Genomic DNA, 8825 nt, shown 5'->3' on the forward strand with positions numbered 1-8825 from the left:
CCACCTTGGGATATAAGTTCTAAGGTCTCAGTATAGTTACAACGGCTGCCCCACCGTTCAAACCGAAACGCATTACTATTAGGTACTGCTTCACGACAGAAATAGGCAGGGTTGGGATACCTACCCGTGCGGACAAGAGATCCTAACAACAGTAATTACGCAAATTATAATATTGCGGGTTTGATTTTTATTACACGATGCTATTCTTTCTCCGCGAAAGTCAATCGTGAACATTTGTTAAGTTTTTTGAAGTATGAGGTCAAATTGAGAAAGAAAATATATATATATATATATACTATAACAATGAACCTAAAACTAAAAAGCTTAAAAAATATAATATACTAACTAAAATATATTATTAAAAAGAGTCCCTTTAGGCATGATTCCGAAGATACTGGCAGCGTTCACCCTTTGAATAGCTAGACTAATTCTTTGTCCGAGGTAGCTGCCAGCTCTTCGGTCGCCTGTGATGTCGACTAACCTTTTTGCTATTTCCTTAAAAAGCCTTATAGCGCTAGGACCCTACGGACAAGGGTCTCGACACCGAATGGGACAAAATCATATTCCTAGGCCTGCCTTTCGATGGAGAAGTGAGCCGGCGTTGCTTGCGTATCTTCCGGCCGCTGGTCGCCATGTCCCCGGCTTCGGCTACAGGGGCACGCCCTCCAGAGGGGGGTACTGGTATACCGGCGTGGCTTCGTCGTTGTTGCTCATTTGAGCGTCGGGCGGTGGTCTGCCGTGTTGCTCGTTGCACTCGGCGGGCCGCCGGCCAACCTGCAATCGTCACTGCGTGGGGGACGGGGGCCGCTGCCGCGAGGACGTAATCCTCTTTAAAAAATGCCCCAATCCTAAGCTCTGGTGCCCGGCGATGGGATGAATGGCTGAAGGGAGTCCAGTCCCGAGGGTACCAACCAGACCCCAGAGGACCGACCCTTTTTTTTTTCCGCGCCGTTGGCCAATCTCCTACGAGATCCCCGCGCCCTGGGGGCGCGCGGTGTATGTGGGACTCAACGATCTGTAGGTGTTGAGAGCAGACCGTGGGCCCAAAGAATTTTAGGGCCCACCCACTAAACGAACCCCACTACAACCAGACAGTGCGGCTCACCCCAAAGACGCCCAGCCGACGGAGCCCTCGAGGCGAATCGAAGGATCTGAAACGTCGGCCGTCTCGGTACGGCAGCCCATCAGGCCGCCCAGACGGTGCCGCTGGTGTCCCGGAATACCCCGCTGGACCAGAACCAGCCTGCCGGGTTGGGACGCGATACACCGCCAACCGGTCGCTTTATTACTCCTTAGCAGCGCGCTAGAGTGCTGATAGCGCACCGCGTGGCCTCTACCCCCTCAGGTCGCCCCTTGACCATCACCGGGAGGAGACAAGGACACGGTGTTGCCCTAGCCATGCGGGGCAATTTGCGAGCGTATGCTCGACCGTGTCCTCATCGCAGTCACAGTAGTGACACTCCATCGTCGGTTCCCTCCGGGCGATGCGATGCAGGTACCGGCCGAAACACCCATGGCCGGTAAACATTTGCGTCAACCGGAAGGTGAGACGCCCTTGATCACGGTTCGCCCATTCCGCGAGGACCGGGCGCACCGCCTCGGCGGTCCGGAGACCGGCCGACGGGTTCACCAAGCGGTGAGACCACGCCTCCAACACAGACCGCCGAGATTGGAGCCTCCGCGCTCTAATTGCTCCTTCTCCGGGACGTGGTTCCCCCCTGTCGCGAAGGTCACATCGCCACGCATAGTCGGCGGTGAGCGCCTCCACCTCCAGGTCCCAGGGTGGCGTCCCGGCGAGAACGCACGCCGCCTCGAAGGAGACGGTGCGGTATCCACGAATCGCCCTGACCGCGACTGACGCTGCGAGCGTCGCAGCGCCACGACGTTTCTGCGAGTCAAGGCGCGGCACCACACGGGGGCCCCGTATAGTGCAATAGACCGCACCACCCCCACGTAGAAGCGGCGCACCACCGTGTGAGGCCTTCCGACGTTTGGCAAGAGCCGACTCAGCGAGCCAGCCGTCGCCATCAGTTGGGGGGCCCCCAACTGATGGCCCCCAACTTCTCGAAATGAGCGCGGAAGTTCCAACGAACGTCCAATTCGAGACCGAGGTACCATAACCCAGTCACCCCGACGACGACGCGGACGCCTCCAATCACCAGGTGAGCTCCGGGTGGCGGCTCTCTCCCAGCCCTGTGAAACAGCAGGGCCTGGGATTTCTCGAGGCCCAACCTTCGGATCTTACCGACGACGAATGCCACCCCTGCGCAGACAAGACGAGCAGACTCTTGGTATTCCTTCCCCCGGGCCACGACCAACGTGTCATCCGCGAAACACACAACGCGTAGGCCCGGGAGAGGGCCGTGCAGGGCGCCCCTCAGAGCCCAGTCGTAACCGATATGCCACAGGAGAGGTCCAAGGACCGACCCCTGTGGAACACCGCGCTCGACCGCACCGCCGTGTCCGGTGCACACGACCGATCTGTCCTCGAGATAGGACCCGACCAGTCGGCGGAGGTACACGGGGACGCCGTGATATTCGAGCGCTTCCGCGATCACTAACCAGGGCAAGGTGTTAAAAGTCACCCCACCCCGGGCGACAGCTTCATTAGAGAGGGCACGCACGCGCATAATCGTGTCGATAGTTGAGCGTCCCTCTCTGAATCTGTCCCGTCCCGGTCAGGCGCCGGACGATGCGGGCGGCGGTAACTCGCTCCAACAACTTTCCCGCCGCGTCCAGCAGCACAATGGGGCGGTACCCCGCAGGTGAGTCTGCGGGGCGCCCTTCCTTCCTCAGAAGGATGAGTCTGCCCGTCTTCCACTGCTTCGGAAACCGTCCCGACTCGAAGCAAGCTTCAAAGAGCCGCACGAGCCGGTCCCCAAGGGCACCGAAGGCGAAATCCCAGACCCGGCCGTGAACACCGTCAGGGCCGGGGGCCGCGTCTTCGCATCCTCAACACGGCCACACGAATCTCTTCCTCCGAAATGCTCGGAGGGAGCACCTCAGCAGAGGCAACACCGCTCACTTCACTGTGAGGTGGCGCGCCCATAGAGGGGGGCTCAAAGTCCCTCTCCATCCGTGGGAACAGCCCGGAGACAATCTCCCGCAGCTGTTGAGACTGGAGACGCTCCGTCACTAGGAGCATTCTTGCGGACCGTTTGGACGGGCGCCCCAGGGATCCTGATCGAGCATCTCCATAAGCGTCTGCATGCCCTGAGATTTGGCCTCACCGATGGCCAGACGCAACGCCTCCTGCTTTTAGCGGCAGTCGGCGTGCAACCGGTCCGCTACCTCCGCGAAGTCCTCATCGCGAAGGCGGCGGCGGCGATGGCGAGCGCTCCGGCGGCGCGCCCGCCCGCCTTCCTCGCGCTTTCGCGATTTCGGGCGACCACCAGTACGCACCGCCACGCGGAGCACTGCTGCCTACCCGGGGCATCGCTGCGTCACAAATACGACCCGTCGTTCCCCGGAACCAGTCAGCCTCTGACTCCACGTCCACGGGGCTAGTAGGTACCCGGAGCTCCTTATCGAGGTGCTTCAGTGCCCACCTGGGGAATGACCGAGGAGTACTTCGCGGGAGCTCCTCCTCACCGCGGGCGTCCATAGCTGACGCGGATCGAGAGGAGGCTGAGAGCTCAAATCGGACGTATCGATGGTCCGAGAGCGTCTCCGCCCCCTCAAGAGCGCGCCAGCCACGGGTGCGGCGTGCGATGGACGGAGATGCGAATGTCACGTCCGGCGCTGTTTGCCGATAGTGTTCGGCGGAAGCGGAAGTCGGCTCGACGGCGGACGTCCTCCGCTCCGTCCGATTTTTCGGAAGGAGAGCCTGCCGGCGCCAAATATATGACGTTGGCGGAAGGGCCGGCGGTTGCTGACTGTGATAGAACTTTGTCTTGCAGACTGGACGCTGCCTCCTCGGCGCAGTCCAAGACCGCCTACCGTGAGGCCCAGGAAAAATAAAAAGTTGGAGAGATTGAGCGCCTAGAGCGCTCCCTAACGGAGGTGGGTCCCTCTGACCCCCTCCGAGCATTTGAGGTGGTCGGGAAAATATGCTCTTCAATCGCCACAAAATCCGGCGCTGGACTTAAGGGTGATTATGTGCGGGCCCTTAAATCCGCATCTGCCACGTTAGAGGAGCGAAGGAGAGGACTTGTGGACCGACTCCAACGACGGAGAAGGCGGGCTTGCGGCAGGAATTGGGCCTGCTGCACGCCCGCTTCGAGCAGGTATCGGCCGAGAATGGCCGTCTTCGGGAGAATAGGCAACTGCGAGTGGACATGGCCGTGATGAGGACCATGGTGGCTGACCTCGTAGAGCAGCAACGCAACTCGGCCCCTGCCCCTCCTCCGCCTGAAGCCGAAGAAAACCAGGAAGCCGAGGGGCAGAGGCGGCGGCTCCTAATACTCGAGGCAAGGAGTTCGACCGTCGAGCGCACAAGACCGCCCCTCGCTCATGAAGCGAAACACGGGGCCCTACACCGGCACCCCGCAGGACTGTCGCCGCTAAAACATATAGCGGCCCCAAAAGGACCTCGATAGCTCGCAAGATTCCCGCTGCGACTGCCTCCACGACTGCGGCTGCGGGGGCTCCAAAACCAACCCTCGCAAAGAAACCGGCGTCCGCTCCTGCCCCGCCCCAGCCTGCGAAGGCGGGGCCCGGCGGGAGCCGAAATAAGAAGAAGGGGGCGTCAACGCCGCCAAACCGGCCCTGACCCCCTAGCCCCGCCCGCTGCACCCGGCCCCGGCCAATATGGAAGAGCCCTGGACAACGGTAGTGCGGCGCGGGCCCAATAAAATGGCGGCGCCTGCTGCGCCGCGCCCCTGCGGTCACCGCTCCCCGTCAAAAGGGGCGAGCGGAGCCGAGCGGAGCCGAGCGGAGCCGAGCGGAGCCGAGCGGAGCCGAGCGGCCGAAAAGGACGAAGAGGAACACGGAGAAAGCCGCGTGCCCCGCGGTCGGCTGCAGTAGTGTTGGAGCTAGTGCCGGCCGCCAAAGAAAAGGGCATCACCTATCACGAGGTGATGACCCGGGCGCGCGGCGGTATTAATATTGAGGCCTTCGGCGTGGAGGGGGGCATCAAGGTCCGGCAGACGGCCAACGGGGCCCGCCTTTTAGAGTGCCCCGGCGAAAATACGAACGCCGCGGCCAAAAAACTGGCGGCCCGGCTTCGAGAAATTCAGCCGGACCCCGAAATGATGCGCATCGCGCAGCCCGTCAAAATGGCGGAAGTGAAAAATTTTTTGATCATCGGATTTATAGCCAAACTAAAAATTGCAGGCCCAAGGGAATCACTCTGTTGACAACCTACTTCCGAGGACAGTTCATTAGAACGATATAACAATTTTGTTTTAATTCCGTACGCAGGGTATCCCTATTTGCCGAATTGAATGCATTTTCGATATAAATTTTGAGCAACACGTCAGGCTGTCCGTTAGTTAGGAAAAAGCGTAGGGCATGGACGGCTGCCTCACACCCTCCTTTTACACCGAAGCCTAACTGTACGGGTTCAAATTCTAAATATAATTTTGGTAAAATATGTCGACCAGCAATTTCGGAGGCCAGACGTCGTAGTGTTAATCCAACAGGAACTGGTCTCACCCCTCCGTCCTTTTTGGTGGAGGCAATGAGGTTCGCGCTGAAAAAAATGGGAACAATTTTTGGATTGACATTCCGGCAGTGTGCGAAAACATAAAGTTATTAAATTAAAGTTAATAAAAATTTTGTGATCGAATTTACAAGTAGCTCGCCTGCATCACCCACAGAATGCGATGTTAAGTCTTTAAAATGTTGGGGAGAGATTCCATCAAAACCTACAGCCGAACCTGGTTTAAGAGATTAACCGCTTTCCCTGCTGTTGGCGGGTCGAGAAAATATGGGCTTAGTGGAGCTGGAGGATGTTTTGTCTGTACAGCCTGATTGAAATTGGTACCCGCCTGCGGGATTCCAATACCTTTGCATCGCTAGATACGAATGCACGTCGTCGTCCGAACGTCTTATCATGCTGAACGTCTTATCTTTCAGGCTACGACGATGATACCGCCCACGGGCACACCCCACATTTTCTTACCTAAGCTGAGAGCCTTGAGAGGCTATTTCAGCGTAACTTTAACTAGTAGGTGAGCTCACGGGGCTCAAACCTGACGACGTTGCTAACACGAACCCTAGCAAAAGCCGTGCTTCGCAAAATCTACCACCGGATCGGAAACGCGACCCACTGAGAAGATCCGGCGAGAAACTCAGTGGGCTGTGTCTGAGGGTTAATTTACTCGTCGAGCCCTTCGTCGCAAGCAACGGGTTCGACGGGGACAATGACCGGTGCTTGAGATACCTAAAAGCACCGTTAGTGGATCGGGAGGATCCGAAATGACGTGTTTCACCCCACACTAAGTGACAGAATACAATGAATAATCCCGAACACCATATTACTCTATGCGCTCACGAAATTCGCAATATAGTACAGTACATTATATTATTCAAATACGAACGTTATCATTAGTTGTGACCTATGCGCGGAAACGTTAGTTAATATTCGATTCTATGTAAATTAGTCGTATTGAATTATTACTATATTCTCTTATAGCTTTAAAAATACAATTTTATTTAGTGAATAATTAGGTGTTGTTAAAATTCGCCCGCATTACAAATATTCATTGTACATTTTTTCCTACCTAATCGTTCGTAGCCTTACGCGCGGACCGGTAGGTGAGCTCACGGGCTCAACCTGAGAGAATTGCCAACATTGGCCCTAATGCAGGGCCAATGTTGGCTGTAAGAGCAGTGCCTAGCCGAATCTACCACCAGATCGGAATTACAATGCACTGAGAAGATCCTGCGAGAAACTCTGTGGGCTGTACCTATGGGCTAGGTCGCTCGTCAAACCCTTCGTCGCATCCGACGGGTTCGACGAGAACGTTGACCGAGGCTTGGAATGCCGTAGTGGATCGGGAGGATCCGAAGTAACGTCTTTCTAACGACTACTATTCATTTGGTTGTCTGAATCTTGTATGTAATTATCGGCGGCCACGAAAAGGGGGTTATCGTATCGCGCCGTTTTCGAAATGACGCTCAGATGCTGACTTCGTGTACTTGCTGATGGAATCTAATTCCAGGTCGTCGTGAAGGTCGGTATTCCTGAAGCACCACCTCCGGCAACATCCCGCGAAAACGGGATTAAATGACTTGTAGGGTGTTTAACTGAGTGGAAACCGCGTCAGCGAATACCATACTTGTCCAGTAATGGTTGTACACTTGAAATTCATTTAAAGAAATTGTTTGGATAAATAAAATTTACGTATTGTCACCATGGAAGACAATAATAATAATAAGGATAATGGCGTCAGCAACATCATCATTATTAAAAACAGCATGGCGCGAGCAACGCCGTCATTATAGGTATACTAACTTTTACCTGCGACTTCGTCCGCTTGGAATAGTAAAGTTACTTTGGGATAACGCTAAGTTTTACCCGCGCCTTACGTCGATTTGTCGTAACGAGAGCCTTTTATTTACAGATTGTCGGGATACTTTATGCGATATTGTTTCTATAAGGTTTAATTTGGAAAACAAATGCGAACTGCGACAACGAGCAAAGGAGAAAGAGAGTTTAGAATTTGTTAAGATTTTTTATTTATTGCTTAGATGGGTGAACGAGCTCACAGCCCACCTGGTGGTAAGTGGTTACTAGAACCCATAGACATCTACGACGTTAATGCGCCACCCACCTTGAGATATAAGTTCTAAGGTCTCAGTATAGTTACAACGGCTACCCCACCCTTCAAACCGAAACGCATTATTGCTTCACGGCAGAGATAGGCAGGGTGGTGGTACCTACCCCAAGTGGTCCTACCACCAGTATATTTGAAAAATATTTTTGAATAATAGAATGTTCCTCCTCTCTGCGTCGTATTCCTCATTGCTGAAGGTACACACACTTTTGTATCACCTTCGCAGGCACGATCTTCCTCCATCTATTTTTGTCTCTGGCGGTGTGGAGAGCGTTGTGAAATGTGGAATCAAGAGCGATGCGGATCTGGTCGGATCAACGTATTGGGCTGCGCCCCCGAGCTCTTTTCCCATCTACCTTATCAGTCACGATGAGCCTCTCGAGATTGCTTCCATCCTTCCGTGCAATATGACCGAAGTATTTAAGGACTCTGCGAAGACACTCGGATGGCAGCCGCGAGGAGAGTTTGGACTCTTACAAAATTCATACGTTGGTTCGTAATGTTGTCCACGGAATACGGAGCATCTTTCTCCAGCACCACATCTCAAAGGCAGTAATGCGTCTGCGATCTGCAGATTTCAGTGACCAGGTTTCAGCGCCATATGAAAAAATCGAGAAGACTAGAGTCCGTACCAGTTTGGTTTTGGTCTTAAGATGTTGCGACCTCTCCAGATTTTTCCGAGCTGAGTCATGGCCATACCAATTCTCCGGCGCACTTCCTTCTCGAAGATAGAATGTTAAGGAGCTATTAAAGGCTATTAATTTAATCTATACTATTATTATAAAGCTGAAGAGTTTGTCTGTCTGGTTCAATACGAAGTAATTACGGTTAATCCACGGTGCTATTCTTTCACCGTGGAAGTCGATCGTGAACATTTGGGAAGTAAGTACGTATTTCATTAGAAAAATTGGTACCCGCCAGCGGGATTCGAACACCGTTGTATCGCTCGATACGAACGCACCGGACGTTTTACTCTTTAGGCCACGACGACTCTTCTTACATATTATTATGTATAAATGATTTTGTCGTATTCAAAATAAGCATTTTCTTTGTATTTGTCGGGGTCGTGATCGCAATTACTATTCATAATGATGAAGTCATCGA

At 54.1% G+C, this 8825-nt stretch overlaps 1 long non-coding RNA gene across 1 annotated transcript in view; it reads left to right on the forward strand.

Moving 5' to 3' along the window:
* Window positions 1–8825, forward strand: part of LOC105842637 (uncharacterized) — a 73814-nt gene that overhangs the window by 57660 nt on the left and 7329 nt on the right. The gene's annotated exons all lie outside the window — the stretch shown is intronic.

The sequence above is a fragment of the Bombyx mori genome, chromosome 23 (assembly GCF_030269925.1).
Source record: "Bombyx mori chromosome 23, ASM3026992v2".
Taxonomy (NCBI): Eukaryota; Metazoa; Arthropoda; class Insecta; order Lepidoptera; family Bombycidae; genus Bombyx; species Bombyx mori.